At 33.0% G+C, this 20,699-nt stretch overlaps 1 pseudogene; it reads left to right on the plus strand.

Annotated features, from left to right (window-relative positions):
* The first annotated feature begins 16,168 nt into the window (after positions 1-16,168).
* LOC140693653 (heat shock transcription factor, Y-linked pseudogene) lies at positions 16,169-16,723 on the plus strand (annotated as a pseudogene).
* Positions 16,724-20,699: the final 3,976 nt, after the last annotated feature.

The following is a 20,699-nucleotide window of genomic DNA, read 5'->3' on the forward strand; positions in this document are numbered from 1 at the left end:
ATAGTAAAGTATGAGTTACAAGGGAATCCCCATAAGGCTACCAGCTGATTTCTCTACACAAATACTACAGCCCAGAAGGGAGTGGCAAGATATATTCAGTCCTGAATGAAAAAAATTATATACAGTAGTATACTTTGACCAGCAATGCTATTCTATTTGGTAAATATAGAAATAAAGGATTTCACAACAAGAAAAAGCTTAAAGAGTTTAGCAACACTAGACCCATGCTAAAAGAATTATTGAAAGGTCTACTTTAAAAAGAAAAGCAGCAGGATGCTACAGAAATATGAAACTCACAACTTGAAATGTGATGATTCATGAATTACAAATAAAATAAACAAAAAATTTTAAAACAAGGCATACAAATCATTGAGAGTCGGAGAGGGAGGCAGGAAAATAGAGAAATTTTTTTTTTTGGTCTTTTATTTAAAAATTTTTTGTTCTCGGTAGGATGGGTTTGAGATCATCTTACTATCCGTTTAATAGAAGCAGTTATAGTAATGGCCTAATGGACTTATAAAACAGGGTAACAAGAAGACAAAAACCTATCAGGGAGTCACTAAAACTAAGTAAAATTCTTGACATAACAAAGGAAAGTTACCAAACCATAAAAGGAAGATGAAAGGAACAAAGAGGAAATACCAAATCAACTGCAAATATAAGGTCAAATTGGCAATAAACACAAGGCTATCATCAATTATTGTAAATGTTAATGGACTAAATGCTCCAGTCGAAAGTCACAGAGTAGCAGGCTGGATAATAAAGCAAGAACATTCAATATGCTGCGTAGAATAGACCCCCTTCAGAGAGAAGGACACATATAGATTGAGAGTGAAAGGATGGAAAAGGGTATTCCATACAATTGGAAAAGCCAAAAAGCAGATGTTGCAGAACTGATTTCAGACAAAATATTCTTTAAAACAAAGGCCATAAAGAAAGAAAAAGAAGGACGTTTTATAATGATTGAAGGAGTGATACAATATGAGGATAGCACACTCATTAATACATATGCACCAAATACAGGAGCACCTAAGTACATAAAATAATTACCAACAGATATAAAAGGGGAGTCATATTTGTAGATTTCAACACTGCATTAACATCACTGGACAGAACATCGAGACAGAAAATAAATTAGGCAACAGAAAAATTAAATAATACAATAGAAATATTAGACTTGGTGGATATTTTCAGAGCATTGCAACCCCCAAAATAGGATATACATTCTTTTCAAGTGCACGAGGAACATTTTCCAGGATTCATGATGTACTTGGGCACAAAAGAAACCTCAGCAATTTTAAGAAGATAGAAATTACCTCAAGCATCTTTACTGGCCACAATGCAATGAAGTAAGAAATCAACAGCAGAGAAACAAAGGAGAACAAAGGAAAAAATTGGGATTAAACAATATGTTATTTAAAACCCAATGGGTCAATGAAGATATCAAAGCTGAAATGAAAAAGTACCTTGAGACAAAAGAAAATGAAAATGAAACCATTCAAAATTTATGAGACACAGTAAAAGCAGTGCTGAGGGGAGTTTGTAGTGATACAGGCATTCCTCAAAAATGAAGAACATCCACAAATAAACAATTGAACCCACCAGCAGAATGAACTAGAAAAAGAAGAACAAAAACCTAAAAGGCAGCACAAGGAAAGAAATCATCAATATTGGGGAGGAAATAAATAAAATAGAGATTAAAAAGACCATAGGAAAAAGTCAACAAATCCAAAAGCTGGTTTTTCCAAAAAGTAAGTAAAATCGACAAACCTCTGGCCAAACTTAAAAAGAAGAACAGAGAGAGAGCACAAATTAGCATAATAAGACTGGAGAATGGAGAAATTATAACAAAAAAAATACTGTTTATCATATGAGAATATTATGAAGGGTGTATGGAATCAAACTGTATAACCTAGAAGAGATGGACAAGTTTCTGGAAACATACTGTCCACCAAGACAGAATGAAGATGAACCTGACCACTTGAACAAACAGAGCACAAGAAATGAAATCAAAATAGCAATATAAAACCTCCCTACAAATAACAGTCCAGGAGCAGATGGATTCACAGCGGAATTCTACCAAACAAAAAAGAAAAACTCATACCAGTCCTTCTCAAATTCTTCTAGAAGATTGAAAAGGTAGGAATACTCCCAAAGACATTCTATAAAGCCACAATCACCCTGATACCACAACCAGGCAAAGAAACTACCAAAAAAGAGGATTATAGGCCAATATCACTGATGAAAACACACGCCAAAATCCACACCAAAATAGTAGCAAATACAACCCAACAACACAGAAAAAAATATTATATATCATGACCAAGTGGAGATCATGCCAGAGACACAGAGGTGGTTTACTTAAGCAAATCAATGTAATACAGCACATCAACAAGAGAAAGGACCAAAACCACATGATCATCTCAATAGATGCAGGAAAAGCATTTGATAAAATTCAACACCCACGTATGATACATACACACACCAAAGTGGGCATAGAGGGACTATATCTCAGCATCATGAAAGCTATAGATACCAAACGTACAGTCAGCATAGTACTCAAAGTTGAGAAAGTCAAATTCTTCCTACTATAATCTGGGACAGTAAAAGGATGCACACTATCACGACTCCTACTCAAGATAGTCTTGGAAGTCCTAGCCACAGCAATCAAATAAGGGAGAGAAGTAAAAGAGATGCAAATTGGAAAGGAAGAGATAAATGTCAAACTATACGCAGATAATATGTTACTATTTATAGGAAACTCTACAAGATCCAGAATGAATTTACTACAGCTGCTCAAAGAATTCAGCAAGATAGCAGGTTACAAGATTAAGGTTCAAATATCAGTGGCATTTCTTAACGCTAATGATTCAGATAATACTATAGAGCTACAGTCAACATGACAGCACTGTATTGGTAGTTAAACATACATATAGGCCAATGGCACAGAATAGAGAGCCCAGAAATGAAACCGAAAATGTTTGGTCAATTAATCTTAGACAAAGGAGGCAAGAAATTACAATGGAAAAGAGATAGTCTCTTCAGCAACTGGTGTTTGGAGAACTGGACAGCAGCATATAATTCAATGAAGCTAGAACACTCCCAATGAAGCCAGAACACCATGCACAAAAATAAACTCAGAATGGATCAAAGACTTAAACATAAGGCAAAATACAAAAACAAACAAGATGAAAATATAGGCAAACCATATCTGACATAATTCTCGAAAATTTTCTCGTAGAAGAAATAAAAGCCTGAATAAGCAAATGAGACCTAGTGAAACTTACAAGCTTCTGCACAGTAAAGAAACTGCAAGTAAAACAAAAAGACAACTTATGGAATGGGAAAAAAATTTGCATATGAAACCGTCAAAGTCTTGATCTCCAGAGTATACAACAGCTCATTCAACTGAAGAAGAAAAAATAAACAACCCAATGCAAAATTGGGCAGAAGACCTAAACAAGCAATTCTACAAGGAAGACATACAAATGATAAAAAGGCACATCAGAAAATGCTCACTATCACTGATTATCAGAGAAATGCAAATCAAAACTACAATGAGGTATCACCTCACAGCAGTCAGAATGGCCATCATTCAAAAATCCACAAATGAAAAATGCTGCAGAGGCTGTGGAGAAAAGGGTACCTTCCTTCACTGCTGGTGGCAATGCAGTTTGGTGCAGCCAATGTGGAAAACAGGATGGAGATTCCTCAAAAGCCTAGGAATAGACTTACCATATGACCAAGGAATCCAGCTCCTGGCCATAAATCATGAAGGAACCCTACTTCTGGATGACACCTGCACCCCAATATTCATATTCAGCACTATTTACAATAGCCAAGACATGGAAACAGCCTAAATATCTGTCAAATGTTGACTGGATAAAGAAGAGGTGGTATATTTATTCAATGGAATACTGGTCAGCCATATAAAGAGAAAACTTAACGCCATTTTCAGCAACATGATTGGTCCAGGAGAAAATCAGTCTAAGTGAAGTAAGCCAGAAAGTGAAAGAAAAAAAAATACCATATGAGATGGCTCATCAGTGGAATCTAAAAACAAAGCAATACAAAACAAAAGAAGCACAAGTACAAAACAGAAATAGACTCACAGACATAGAATAAAAGGTTTTGTTAGCCCAGGGGGCCGATGGTGGGAAGAGATAAACTGGGAGGTATAAATTGTAGAATAGATAAACAGGATTGTACTGCATAGCACAGGGAAATATATAAAAGTTCTTACGGAAGCCCATAATAGAAAAAATGGTACAACAAATGTATATTTTTTCATTGTAACTGCAAAACTGTGCTCTAGGCTGGGATTGCAGACAACTTTGTAAAATGACTGTAAATCAATAAAGAAAACTTAAAAAGTTAAAAAACATGATCCTAAATATTACAGGTGTAAATATACATTAGAGAGGAAAAGAAAACAATGCAAAAGAACATTAAAACCAAAGATTTTTTTTTTTTTTAAGATAAGCATAGTCAAAAAACCTCTAGCCAGGTACATCATGAAGAAAAGAGAGATGCTGCAAAGGAATAAAGTAAGGAAAATAGAAGAGAAATAACAATGGTTACCTCAGATATACAAAAAAGGGATTATTTTGACAACACTTACATTAGCATAAACTGGACAACTTAGAAGAAATAGACAAATGTCTATAAAGAGACAGAGATAAGGAGAAACAAATAATTTGAACAAATTGTTTACTAGAAGAAAGAATCTGCATTTAAAAAATCGTTAAATAGAAGTGCAGATTTAAACAAATCCTGTGGATAATTGTACAAAAATACAAAGAAGAACTTATACTCTTCAAACTATTCAAAAATATTTAAGATGTGGGAAACTCCCAAATTAATTCTATGATGATTTCATCACCCTGATAGCAAAGCCAACAAACAAACTACAGGCAAAGGGAACTTCTAGTCAATAAATTTGATAGATTTAGATGCAAAAATTCAACAAAATATTATTAGCAAATGAAATCCAGCAATACCAAAAAGTGAATAATACACCATGATCAACTTGGATTCATTGCAGGGTCACAAGAGAAGTTCAACATACACAAATCAAACAGTTTGATACACCACATTAACAAAAGGAATAGAGAAAATGGCATGGTCCTCCCAATAAACACATAAAAAGTATTTCACAAAATTCAACATTTATTCATTAAAACAGCAACAACAGCAACAACAACAACAACAACAGAAACCTCTTACCAAAGTAGGATTCAGGAAATATATCTCAACATAAATAATGTCATTACTTACAAACACACAGACAACATAATATGCAAAAGTGAATAAATGAAAGCCAAATTAAGGAATAAAACTAGGATGCCCAATCTCAAAATTTCTGTTAAACACAGTATGGGAAGAACTAGCAACAGCAATCAAACAAGAAAAATGTTATTCAAGTTGGATTGAATGAAATTAAACTGTTATTATTTTAGATGACATGATAATCTTTATAGAGATCCCTAAGTATTCTCCACACCAGAAAAACTAAAACTAATAAAGACATTTAGCATAGTAGCATGATTCATGTTTAATATACAAAAACTGTCACATTTCTTTACACTAACAATCAAATATTCAATAATGTAAAAAATCCATATGAAATCAGATCATAAAATGAAAAACCTATGGAAATTCCAAGATAATGAAATCTATAGGACACTGAGAAAGAAATTTGAAGATGAAGCAAAGAAATGGAAAGAAATCTCAAGATCTTAGTTTAGAGGAATTAATATAGCTAAAATGTACATACTACAAAATATGTCTACAGATATAAATTCATTCATATCATACTACATGATATTTTCCACAGAAATAAAAAAAGTCCTATGATTTGTATGGAACTGCAAAAGAACCAGAACTGCAAAAGAAACAATGAGGAAAAAGAACAAATTTGGAGGCATAACCAATAAACCTCCCAGATCTCAGACTATATTACAAAAATACAGTAATCAAAACAGCACAATACTGGAAAACAAACAAACATCTATATCACTGCAACAGAACACAGAGGCAGAAATAAAACATCACAACTATGGTCAACTAATCTATGAGAAAGGAAACAAAAATATACAATGCCTAAAAGACAGTCTTCAGCATGTGATGTTGAGAAAGCTAGACGGCTACATGTAAATCAATCAAATTAGAACAATCCCTCACATTGTACAAGAATAAATTCAAAATGTTTTAAGTATCTGAATCTAATACATGACACAATAAAATTTCTGGAATCTAACACAGGCAAAACAAAACAAACATTGTAGCAAAATTTTCTTATGTCACACTCCCAAGCTGAAAACAATAAAGTTAAAATAAACAAATAGGTCCTAAGTAAACTTAAACTTTCTACACAGCAAAATAAACAAAATGAAAAGATGAACTTCCAAACGGGAGAAAACATTAGGAAACAATGCAATCAACAAGAGGCTAATTTCTAATATACACAAATCGTTCATACAACACCATTTCAAAAATCTACAAACAGCTCAGCCAGAAAATGAGCAGAAGACAATTCTCTAAAAAAGACACACAAATAACAAACAGGAACATAAAAACGTGCTCACATTGCTAATCATTATACAAAGGCAAGACAACATTTATATAATGTTTTATCTTACACTAGTGAGAAGGGCTGTCATCCAATTGTCTACAAATAATAAAGACTGGGGAGATTGTGGAGAAAAGGGACTCTCCAACGCTGTTGGTGGGAATGAAAATTGGTGAAAACACTTTGGAAACCGTATGGAAGTTCTTTAAATAATAAAAATAGACCTATCATATGACACAGCAATTCCACTCCTGGGCATATAAAATATAAACCTGAAATTAAAAATCCTAGGGTAAAACATAAGAAATACACTCTGACATTGGACTTAATTTGATTCTACATATGTCTCCTCTGGCAAGGGAAGCAGAAATAAAACTAACAAAATATGATTGTGTCACACTAAACACGTTTAGACTGCAGAAGAAATGATCAATAAAATGAACAGTCAACCAACACAATGGTAGAAAATATTTTCAACTATAATTTCCAATCAAGTGTTTGGATATAATATCCAAAATATATGGCAAACTCTTACCCAAAACTTCAACAAAAAAGAGCAAACAATCCAATCAAAAAAAAAATGTCCATAGGAAATAAATAGATAGATCTGAATCAATTTTCTTTAGAAAACATACTGTTGGCTATATGACACATGAAAATGTGTTCAGAGTTATAAATTATTAGGAAAGTCATAAACCAAAAATGAGACAAGACCTCACACTTGTCAGAATGTTCTCATCAAAAAGAAAAAAATAGATATTGGTGAGATTGTGGAGAAAAAGGAACACCTTGGACACTCTTGATAGCAATGCAATGTATTGATTCCATTGCATATATACATCAAATTTTCTTCATCCAGTTTTCTGTCAAGGGATGTTGGGTTTGTAGGCCCCTGTCTGAAGGCTCTAGAGAATAAGCCCATGGGCTGAACTCATAAACAAGCTGTGAGGAATATCATAAATCCAGGCTGGATATGAAATGGCCTATTCAATGTATCCAGTATGGATGGCTGGATAGCCTATGCTGGTTAAGTTCCTCAGAGGGGGACAAACTAAGAAAAGCACAGCCTGCTGGATAAGAGGTGGCCTACTTAATGAATTTCCGTGATGAACTTTAAAACAATCCTTGATCATTTAACATCCTGCGCTTACTGCAGGAGCATGGGAACATAAATAGCTTAAGATTATTAACATTGTTATAACTTTGATTGTAAGTGAGGCATTGTGCAAGTCCTATATAAAGCTTCTTCTAAGAATCAATAAACAGAGAACTGCTTCGCTTCTCTCCACACAGTGTTTGTGTGTAAATTATATCGTGTCACTGACAGGGTTAATTTAATTTGTTGGGAGTATCTTAAAAGGATGTTGCATTATATACAATGCTCTTTCTGCACCTATTGAGATGATTATGTGAATTCTTTTACTCATTCTATTAGTGTGGCATGTCACCTTTATCGATTTGAATGTTTTGAAGTATCCTTAAACCAGGGATAAATACCTTAACTCATGCATGTTTATGATACATTAAATGTGTTGTTGAATTCATTTCGCTTGTGTTTTGTTGAGAATTTTGGCACATATTTTCTTTAGGGATAATAATCTATATTTTGCATATAATGTCCTTTCTAGCATTGTTAAGCAAATAAAGCTCACATCATAAAACCTGTTTGGAATCCTTCACCTCCTTCAAATTCTTGGAAGATATTTGGAAGAATTGGTGAAAATTTGTCTTCAAATATATGACAGAATTCACCAGTAAAGATGTCTTGTAAATTTTTTCTGGTTTTCGAAGTTTGGATTATTGACTTACTCAAACACACTTTTGCTCTATTATCTTTCTAATTTTTCTTGATTCGGTATTGGAAGACATAAGTTTCTGGGAATTTATCTTTTGTTCTATGTCATTCAAAACTTTGGCTTGTGGTAATTTCTTATGATGCTTTGCATCTCTACAACATCATAGGTTATATCTTCTCTTTTATTTCTAATTTTATTTGAGTCTTTATTTTCTTAGCCAACTTAAACTTTTGTCCAGTTTATGTTAAAAATAAACATACTTAGGTATATTTTTTTTTATCTTTTCAATTGTATCTGTTGTTATTTGCCTTACTCTCATTCATTCAATTTTCGTCTTTATTGTTTCTGTTTTCTCCTAGATCCGTGAGGTGTAAAATTATGTAGTGTGAATTTTTGTATTTCATTTATTATTAAATATTTTTTATTTAGTTATTATTTATTTATTTGCATATTTATTCATTTATTTATAATTGATGTACTGCCATTTACAATGTGTCAATCTGTGGTGTATAGCACATTGTCCCTGTATATGCATATATTTTTGTTCCTATTAAACATTACTTCACGTTATTTAATTCACTGTCCCGTGTCATACAAGAGAAGTTTTGAAAAAATCTATTTTTATATATAGTGGAAAAAATTTATGAATCTACAACTCCCAAATATATCCTCCCACAGCCCCTTTCCGCAGTAATCATAAAACTGTTTAGTAGATCTGTGAGTGTGATTCAGTTTTGTAGATGAAATCATAGTGTTCTCATCTAAATTTTTTTTAAGGTTCCACATATGTCATGTCATGTTTTATTTTTCTTTCTCTTTCTGGCTTACATCAATTAGAATGACGAGTTTTGGGGATATCCATTTTGCTGCAAATGTCATTGTTTTATCATTTTTTATTGCAGAATATAATTCCATTGTGTAAATAAGGCATAATTTCTGAATACTGTCATCTGTTGTTGGACAATTAGGTTGCTTCCATGTCATGGCTGTTGTATGTAACACTGCTAAAAACATTGGGGTGCAGGTGTCTTTTAGAATTAGGGTTCCCTTTGATATATATCCAGAAGTGGGATTGCTGGATTGTATGTTAAGTCTATTTTAATTCTTTTGAGGAATCCCCACCCTGGTTTCCACAATGACTGCACCAATCTACATTCCTTTCAACAGTGTGGGAGGGTCCACCTTCTCCACAGCTACCCCAGCATTTAATGTTTGTGGAATTTTGAATGATGGCCATTGTGACTATTGTGAGGTGATACTTCATTATAGTTTTGAATTACCCTTCTCTGATAATGATATTGGGCGATTTTTTTTTCATATATCTAAGTGGCATTTGTATGTCTCTATTGGAGAATTGCTTGATTAGGGCTTCTGCCCATTTTGAGGTTGGGTTTGTTTTTTTTTTTATTATTATTATAAGGTTGTATGAAGTCTTTATATTTTGGAAATTAAGACTTTGTCAGTTGCATCAATTCTAAATATTTTCTTTAATCCTGAAAGTTGTCATTTAGCTTTGTTTATGGTTCCCTTTGCTGTGCAAAAGCTTATAAGTTTAATTAGGTCCAATTTATTAATTTTTCTCTTTCATCCGTTACCTGGGTAGGCTGTTCTAGGAGATCATTGCTGACATTTATCTCAGAGTGTTTTGCCTCTGTTTTCTTCTAGGAGATTTACTTTGTCTTGCCTTACATTTAAGTCTTCAAGGCATTTTGAATTTATTGTTGTGTATGGAGTTAAGAATTGTTCTAAATCCATTGCTCTAGTGCTGCTATCCAGTTTTCCCAACATCATTGGTGAAGAGATGGTGTTTTCTCTGTCATATTCCTAGCTACTCTGTCAAAGATTAATAGAACATAGGCCTGTAGATTTATTCCTAGGCCCTGTAATCTGTTCCAATGGCCATATGCCTGTTTCTGTACCAATATCATGTCATTTTGATTATTGTAGTTGTGCAATAGTGTATGGAGACCTGGTGGTTTATTCCTCCATCCTCTTTCTTTTTCTTTAATATTGCTTTGGAAATTATGGATCTTTTATGACTCTCTGTAAATCTTAGGATCATTTGTTTCAGCCCCAAAAAGAAGAGTTTTGCATAATTTTTAGGAAATCACATTAATTCTGGGGACTGCCTTGGACAGTATGAACATTTTAACCATTTTGCTTCTTCCATTATGAGACCATTGGTTATCTTTTCAATTCTTCAAATCTTTTTTGAGTTAATCAATGTTTTCTAGTTCTCCATGTATAATATATTCACCTCTTTGGTCAGATATATTCTCAAGCATTTTATAATTTTGGGTGCAGTTATAAAAGCGGTTGTCTCTATACTTTATTTTCCTGTTGATTCAATGGTAGTGTAAGGAAATGCAATTTGTTTTTGTACATTAGTCTGGGTACCTTGCCCATTTCCTTTTTTAGCCTAAGTATTTTTTTGTGAAGCTTTTACATTTTTCTCTATATAGTGTCATGTCTGCATATCATGACAATTTTACCTCTTCTTTTCCAGTCTGAATCCTTTTATTTCTTTTCCTAGCCAATCGTTGTGGCTAGGAATTCCAAGACTATATTGAATTGAAATTGGGAGAATGGACAACATTGTCTTGTCTCATGTATTTGTGGGAAGGGTTTCAGTTTTTCACCATTGAGTATTTTGCTGGCTATATGTTTGTCATAAATAGCTTTCATTATGAAGAGATATGGTCCCTCTATGCCCACTCTGATAAGAACTTTTATTGCAAATACGTGTTAATTTTTATCATATGCTTTCTCTGCATCTACTGAGATGATCATGTGGTTTTTTTGTCCTCTCTATTATTGATATGGTGTATCACAATTGATTGATTGATTTTCATAAGTTTAACCATCCTTGTGTTCCTGGGATGAACCTAACTTGACCATGTTGTATGATCTTATTTTACATGATGTTGGATTCTGTTTGTTAATACTTCCTTAAAGACATTTACATCTAGGTTTATCAAAGATATTGGCCTATAATATTCTCTTGGGGTATTGTCTTTGTCTGGTTTTGGTATCAGGTTGATGTTGGCCTTACAGTGTGAGTTTGGGTGTACTCTCTCCGTATCAATCTTTTGGAAGAATTTGAGGAGGACTGGTATGGATTTTTTTTTTGTATGTCTGGTCAAATTCCCCAGTGAAGATACTTAGGTCTGAATATTTGTTTGCAGAGATTTTTTATTTTATTGATAATTCTATTCCATTTCTGGTGATCTGTCTGTTCAAATGGTTAATTTGTTCTTGATGTAATATTGGAGGGCTGAATTTTTCCAAAATCTTCTCCATTTCTTCCTGGTTATCCAGTTTGTTTCCATGCAGTTGTTCATGATATTCAATTATGATATGCAAATTTGTTGTGCTCTTTTTAGTTTCTCCATTTTCATTTCTTATATTATTTGTGTTCTCTCCCTTTTCTTGTTGGTGAGGCTGTCCAGAGTTTTGTCAATTATGTTTACTATTTCAAAAAAGAGTTTGATATTTTTCTATATTTTAATGTGTATTTCAATTCTTTCTTCCATGATCTTTCTTATTTCTCTCTTTCTGCTGACTTTTGGTTTTGTTTGCTCTTCTTTTCATGATTAGTTTACATAGAAATATAGATAATTTATTTGAAATTGCTCTTCTAATTTGAGTAGGGTCTTGTCATTTTGAACTTCCCTCTTAAGCCTGCTTTAACAGTGTTCCATAGAAATTGTTTAGTGTTTTGACATATTTCTCAAGATATTTTTTTAATTTCTTCTTTTACTTGTTCATCTCCCCCACTTGTTATAGTACCATGGTGTTTAATTTACATGCTGCAATTTTTTCTCCGTATTTTTCTCTGAAGGATTTCTAGTTTCATGGTATTATACTCAGAAAAGATGCTTGAAATAATTTTTATTTTCTTAAATTTGTTGAGGCTTCTTCTGTGCCTGAGTACATAATCTTTCCTAGAAAATATTCCATGTGAACTGCGAAAGAATGTATATTCTGTTTGAGGAGGAGTACTGTTTTGAAAATATCAACCAACACCAATTATTTTATCATATCTTTTTGTATTTTTGTTCCCTTATTAGTTTTCTGTCTGAAAGACCAGTCTAGTGATGATAATGGGGAGTTATATTCTCCTACTGTGATTGTGTTCTGAGCGATATCTCCCTTTTTATCTATTACTATTTGCTTTATGTATTTAGGTGCTCCTATATTGAGTGCATATATGAGTTTAATACCCTCATTTTTTATTGCTCCTTTATTCATTATATCATGTCCTTGTCTATCTTTCTCTATGGCCTTTGTTGTAAAGTCTATTTTGTGTGAAGTCAGTACTGCTAGTCCTGCTCTCTTGTCATGTCAATTTGCATGTGATATAATTTTCCATCTTCTGACTTTGAATTAATGTGTGTTCCTCTTACTAAAGTGAGTCTCTTCTATGCTTCATAATGTAGGGTTTTGTTATATTATACCATCTGACACTATATATCTTTTGATTCAAGCACTAAGTCCATTAACAGTTGTGATAATTATTGATAGACTGGTGTTTATTTCCATTTTGAACTTCATTTTCCAGTTGATTTGGTATTTCCTTTTTGTTCATTTCATTTTCTTTTTGTGGCTTGATAAGTTTTCTGTTATTATCTTGGTTTCTTTTTGGTTTTCTACTTCATTGTAAGAGTTTGACTTATGGTTACCCTGTTTTGTATGTATATTGACACATTATTATATCTTTTTATTTTAACTGATAGGAATAGAAATTCTAACCCCTCCTATAGAGGACAGAATCAAGAAGAAAATTCACTGTATTGTCCTGTATCAATCCCTGACCCATAAAAATTTTGATGGCCTGTTTTACAACATCCTTTTATTCTATTTTAAGACATTGTGACAATTGCATTTCTAATTATGCCTTTCTCCTTTCTATAGCATCCTGCTTTTTGTTTCATAGTAGATTTTTCATTGTTTCTGTTTCTGTTGCTTAATTCTTTTAGTATTTGCTTTTCTGGAAGTTATTTATCTCTCCTTCTATTCTAAAGAATAGCCTTGCTTGATAAATTATTTTAGATTACAGGTTTCTTTCATTCAGGATTTTGAATATGTCTTGCCACTGCCTTATGCCTGTTGTATTTGTGTATGAAACGTGTTTACAAATATAATATATATAATTATATATATATATGAATAGAATATACAGAAATGAGGTTAACAAATAAGGAGAAATCATATACATTAAAAAATTGAAAACATTGATGAAGGAAATTAAAAGTGATCCAAAGAAATGAAAAGATCTCTTATGTTAATGATGTGAAACAATGTGGTTGAAACAACCACACTACCCAAAGCAATCTACATTTAGTGTGATTAATGTCAAAGTACCCATGAGATTTTTCCATTTAATAGAACAGGTAATTTCAAAATTTATATGTAACCGCATAGATTATGAGTTGCTAAAATGATCTTGAAAAAGTGTATTAAATCTAATAGTGTAAAGTTCTCTGATGTTAAACAGTCCAAAAAAGCTTTAGTAATTTAAACAACATGATACTGGCTCAAAAACAGACACCAATTAATAGAAGAGAATAGAGCAACCACATATAATCCCTCACACCTATGATCAATTAAACCATGAAAAAGAAAGCAAGAGAATAAAAGGAAGAATAGACATTCTCCTCAATAAGTAGTGCAGGGGAGATTGAACATGTAAAAGATACATTAGAATAGTTCCTCATATTGTATACAATCCATAAGCAGAGAATATCTTTCTATTTATTTTGGTTACTTATATTTCTTGCACCTGTAATTTATAGATCAATGTTTAGATCTTTTATTTCACTTATCAAATGTATTCCTAGTTTATCCCTTTTGGTATAAATATGCAGACAATTGTTTTCCTAATTTCTCTTTCTGATAATTTGTTGTTACTATATAAAAATGCAACGGATATTTGCATATTGATTTTGTATTCTGTACGTTTACTAAGTTTGTTCATTATTTGCAACAGTCACTGGAGGAGTATATGGAGTTTTCTATCTATGCATAATTATGTCATCTGTAAAAATTTTACTGCTTTTTTACAAGTTGGATGCCTTTTATATTTTTTCTTGACTAGTTGTTCTGGCTAGGACTTCAAGTAGTGTAATTTAGTACCTGTGAGAATGAGCTAGCTTTTCTTATTACTGGACCAGAGGAAAACCTTCCTGTAAGTTAACATTGAACGTGACGTTAGTCATGGGTTTTTCATTTATGGCTTATATTATGTTTAGTTACATTCTATTTAAAGTGAATTTCTTAAGAATATTTTTATAAAAAAGTAAAGATCAGATCTGTGAAAAATTTTCCTACATTTTTTGAGAATGCTTTTTTGAATTCTCTGCTTTGTAAGGGATTGTATCACATATATTGATTTGCATATGATAAGTAATATTTATGAATGAGGACTAAATCCAACTTAAGTATAGTTTATAATACTTATAATATGCAATGTATTCAGGTTGCTTATGTTTATTTAGAATGGAATGTACACATACTGAAAGAAAAATTTACATTGTAGCTTGAGTTTACAATTATCTATTTAAAAATTTTATCCCTCATTTTGAAATTGGCTCATGTTTAATGGAATATATTTCTAAATAAAGAATATAACTTTTGGCAGAACTGGATTTTCTACGGTTTACTGATACACAACGTAACTATTATTTACAATTAGTGAACAAAACCCTTGCCTTAAAATGCCGGATTTTACTACCAATGTTATCTGTTTCAGGACTGAGATACAAATTGCTTCCTAAAATGCATTACATGGTATTTTCCACCCGAACACACATATAGTGTTATTTCTTTCTTTTTTGCTTGTTTCTTTGTTTGCCCCTTAATGGAGGTACTGCTTATTTAACCCAGGATCTTTTGCATAAGTGTATTTATCAACATCATTTTGGAACACTTAACAGAAGGCTCAAGGGCTTGGATTATAAAGATGAAAAGAAAATTTGTTCCTTCTAAGGACTGAAAAACCTCTGACTGAAAGAATGGCAAAAGTATACATTTGTAAATATACTATAAGATTTTCTCTTTTGTAATTTTAGAGTAGAATATTAACTTACATTTGTTTTACTTATTGAACTTAATTGAAATTTAAAACAAAACTTCTGCCCCTTGGGATTTCTTAAATTTGATTCACTATTTTTATCTAATTTTATTTCATACTTATTTACCATTTATTTTTTATACAAAACAAATAAACTGATATTTATTCTGCTCATGTTATGAATATAGAGCTACTTATTATAAAGTACACAGAAAAATACTTATTTCCATTTCCAAATCAAATTATGTTTCACTTTAATTACAAATGATATTGAAATAGATATACATTATCTGTACTGGATTTACACAAATTTCACTTTAAATTCTAAAACTTTAATATTATTTTATATATTTTGTGCATTACTTATACTCTGTTCTTAAATCTGGTAAAAATTTCTGTACAAAAGGAAGGAGATTGGTTTTATTTCATAGACCCCAAAATTAAATTATTTAGAAAGATTTTGTTTGGATAATATTTGCAAATCACACTTTAAATATAAGCATCCTATATGTTTCATTTTAACTGGATGAATGACAAGTAAACACTGGCTGAATGTTACACTTGAGTTGCTGAGAGGCCAGTTGTTTTGTAATGTCACAGCTACTCAAGTTGAGTTTCATTGTGAAGGTCTAGCAGTTTATCTGTGCAGGCCTGCTAAAGCAGCATTTGATGCTGCTGTGCTCAAAATCATGCAGATTAGAAAAGTAGCTGTTGATATATTTAATTGAGATGGCACATGATTCTTCAGAAATTCAAGTTGTGTCTTGTAAATATGGACCAACTGGTTCAGCAAAATCCGGTAGATCTCTATTGTGTGATCAAACATTTTCTGGGGACTTGGACTTGAGGTCTATGATTGAAGAAAATGCTTTTCAGACTTTGTCTGAAGAATCCTTGATAAAAACACCATGATACACACATTGTGTCTCTGAACCAGATGAAGATAATGATTTTCGTTATCTGACATTTCCAAGAAAACTCTGGAAAATAGCTGGGAGTGACCAATTTAAATCCATCTCGTGGGATGATAATGGATATTTCATAGTGATTGATGAAGATGTCTTTAAGAAGGAAGTTTTGGAAAGAAAGGCCCCTTTCAGAATATTTGAAAATGGAAGTATGAAAAGTTTACTTAGACAGCTAAACCTATATGGGTTTAAGAAGGTGCGGTAGAATTTTCAAGGTTCTGCTTGTTTAGCTGACTTTCTGGCAGTAGAAAAAGAAGTCTCTGTTTTAAGAAAGGTATTCAGAAATTTTAGTTACCACATGGTAACTTATATATAAAATTTTATTTTGTATATCAATCAATGATAATATAAAAGTAAAGCTAAATTTTGAAAATTGTATAAAACTACTAAGGCTAAAATCCTTTATTTTTTCTAAAAAATGAGGATAGTGCCTTAAGTAGTCAATATTATGAGAAACTTTGTTTGCAACTATGAATAATTCCAGAAATCTAAATAAAGGTATTAAGGCTGCTTATAAAAAGTGGTATTCACTGTTACTGCAATGGCTGACTTCTTAAATTTGATGAGTATACTATTTAAATGCATAGTTTCCAAATAAGGAACTTCAAAATATCGTCAGCAATGTTCACATTTTGATGATATTATCTTTGCATTGTAAACGTGGAATCTGAGGTTTTATAAGTTAGCCTTATTGTAGTCTTGTATTTTGGTTTAAAATTTTACTAAAATGTTTCTCCATTGGTTGTAGCTGCATTTGTATCATAATCCAAATGTTAAACGAGGCTGTCCCCAGCTTTTAGTGAGAATAAAAAGAAGAGTTGAGATTAAAAATTCTTGTCTGTTGTCTTCATTGGCTGAAGATTTCAAAAAGAAATAGTTTAAATCAGGGGTAATATCGATAAACATAATTCTGATTTTGTGGCTGACACTAGTGGAGAAAGTGCATTTTTACCTTCTGCAAATTTAAACATGCCTCTAATAAGAAAGCCCTCTACTAGCCACATAATTGGTGATAAAACTATCCCGATCAGAGGTGATTTTCCCCCTCCATCATCAATGTCAGTGAGACCACCAGAACAAATTGCAGTGGAACAATGAACTATTTTCAATCAGTTCACCCCTGTCCACGGGCACTCTCAAATCAGCTACAATGAAACAAATGGCCGTATTGTGAACTCCATTACAACTACAACTTGTATTTCTCAGTACAGCATCTTCTCTCCCATACAAAGCAATTATTTTAGACTGATGTTGGAGCCTTCTACTTTTCCATAAAGATATCACAAAATATCTGCCAATGAACTTCATTTTCCTAAACTTCAACCAGGGATCAACCCACGCATTTCAGTGCCAGTGATAGCTGATAAATCAGTTACCTCTCTTTCAAGGCCAACTCATCAGACATTTTCAGTTTATGAACGTCAAACTAATTACAACTGATCAACCAGAGGACTACCAGATTATGCAGGATAACAGTAGTTAAAATTGATGTTGGCAAATGTCATCAAATATCTGCAATTTTCTTATTTTAACAATAATCATAGGTGTGTACCTGTATTTTCCTTATTTTTTTTAAATATAGCATATAGTTAAACAGGAGACTAAGTTGCCATTTAACGATAGAAAGAGATATCTGATTGATATGATCTTTTTATGGAAAAATATGGGAGTAAATTTAAATAATTCCTTGTAAGGAAGAAGAAAATATGGGAGAATTTGGAAAAAGACTAAAACATGGAGAGAGGGAGAATTACTAAGTGGATTCTGGTTCATACTGGAAAGTATGAAAAGTGTTAAGTTAGGATAGATTGGAACAGGAGATACATGCAGGAACCGGCCCAGGGATCATGGTCTCTATTATGTCATCCCTGGAATCAAAAAGATCACATGATATAGTCAAAGATGGCACATTCATCATGTGGTAGAATTTAAGAAGTAATGTTATCTATGGTCTTCTTCGTGCTGTTCTAAAAGCATTCCAATTGGTGCTTTCATTTCCTGCCCTGAAGATTCTACATTATATTTTCTAGTCAATAATATATGTTGCTTTATGTTCCAGCCAAAGTAAAGTTTACGTCCTCAGGGTGGCATTCAATGCCTTTCCAACTCTAAGCACACAAACTCAAATTTGTTTAGTCATTTCTTTATGAATCTGGCAACTGATTACCATGGCATATCTTTATGTTTCACTGTATCTGGATATATATCCAGGCAAATGATTGTCAACAATGTTAGTTCCAAACTCAATACTTTTAATCCAGCTCATCCATGGATTTTGGGTGTCCTCCTTTTACCTTGTTAGACTATCCCTGTCTCAGCACAGAAACAACCTCCTCCAGATGTTTTCTGTCTATCCCCCTTTCCTTGTCTAACTTGGATACCAGCACAGTAAGCTCAGCACATGCCACAGGATGCATTTTAGTATTTACTGAATGAAAAATACATGTTGACTTTAGCAAAATCCACTTTCTTGAAACAAGAAAACTCTCATGGTTTTCCAACTATTTTGTTATGATCTTTACTCTTCACCAAAAACTAGCTCTTTTCATAGCCCAAGGACTAATCCCTCAAAACAGTAATTGGAGGTAGGTACAGGAGACAAGTTATTATTTTCTTAATTCATGCCTCCAGAGGTCTAAAGTATTCCATTCCCATTTGCTGGACATTTTCCTGTCTCTTCATCACCCACCCATCCCAAAATAGCTGATATCCTTCCCCATACCAATAACTATACTGCCTTCCAATTATTTTACTTCTTAAATTCAGAGATTTTTCCAGAAGAGACAGTGCCATTGCAAACATTTAATATAGGTTTATACACCCCACATAACTTTTGCCCCTTCTAACCTTAACAGAGGATGTATCTAAAATGTACTTGACCCTTGGCTGTGGTGGTTGCATTCAGTAACCAAATTGCAATCTAAAATGTGTGGACTAGATGGAGGTGAGGGTGATAGAATTAAAAATTTGTCCAACTGCAAGAATACCAAATTTATACAGATATTAGGAAATATAAAATATTCATGAAAGTCTTTGACTATTTCCCATTAATTTAAAATAAAATATGAAGCATTTTAAGAATGTGAAATGCCCTGAAATGCTGGAAAAATTGTAGGAAAAGTCAGGAAGCCTACGGCTTCTGCTCACAATGACTCAGGTAGTGTCAGCTGATAAGACAGTAATGGCAGAATTTAGTACTGAAAATGTGTCACCTATTGTGAAGAAAGCTTTTGATAATCTGGAGAATGGGCAAATTGGCCAGGGTGAACTCTAGCAACATGCCACCAATATGACCTTTACCAAGAGAAGAATAGAGACCACTTACAGCTGGAGAACTGTGTCTGAACACCAGTGGTTCTTCCTACAACAAAAACATCAAGCTTTTTAGTTTGTCAGCTGAACTCTGATGGTGGCTATGTGGTTGCGTACATTAGCATTCTGGGGTTCAGATGGGCTGGTTCAACAGCTAGTTTCCAGCTCCTTATCAGACAGTGGGTCTTACCGTGATCATCTTAACAAGGTTCTATACTGATAAGTCAAAAGCTACAGTTTACTATCAAAATTAGAAATCCTAAAGAAGAATATTGTTTGTCCATCTGTAGTTTTCTACCTGGGAAAATCTAGACTATTGGCAAAACTACAAAAGTTGGCTGGTGCTTTGAAAACTATTCTCTGAGCTCTGCCCACTGAATTCTTCCCACTAAATACAACAAATCTCTGTACCACTGTGTCTGTGTGTGAGGATGGATTGTTAAGCAGTAACTAAGTTTGTCTTAGTTGAGTCATCAGTGAATTATTCCTCTGCATCTGGCAGAATCTCTGTGAATTAAGAGTTTCATTGAAACACCAGATTTTCTTCCAATCAGGGAGGGATAGATTATATTTCTCCCAGTATACTAATTGTTACCTGTTCATTGAATTCTGAGCTGATGCTAGGGCCAAGCCACTGAACCCTTGAATGGGACTGAGGCATATACATTATTTAGTACCGAGAGCCCAGCACAGGACTGTATCACCTTTTTAATTTAAGCTTATGAATAAGTTTTTTCTTTTAATTCTCATTGTTGACACAACTTATTTTGGCTTTGAACACACTTTGACTAATTTATAGATTCTGAAACACTGAATTATTCCCATTCACACAGAAATTGCAATAACTTTTCTTCCCTTGGACTACCTGGAATAGAGTGAGCGCCCTCATCATTTTGAAAGCAGTCCTCTGTCCTAATATTGCAGAATCTTTACACATCTTTGCCCAGGACTTGAACAAGAGTGTTTGCTGTGGATCTCAT

The sequence above is a fragment of the Vicugna pacos genome, unplaced genomic scaffold (assembly GCF_048564905.1).
Source record: "Vicugna pacos unplaced genomic scaffold, VicPac4 scaffold_20, whole genome shotgun sequence".
NCBI classification, from domain to species: domain Eukaryota; kingdom Metazoa; phylum Chordata; class Mammalia; order Artiodactyla; family Camelidae; genus Vicugna; species Vicugna pacos.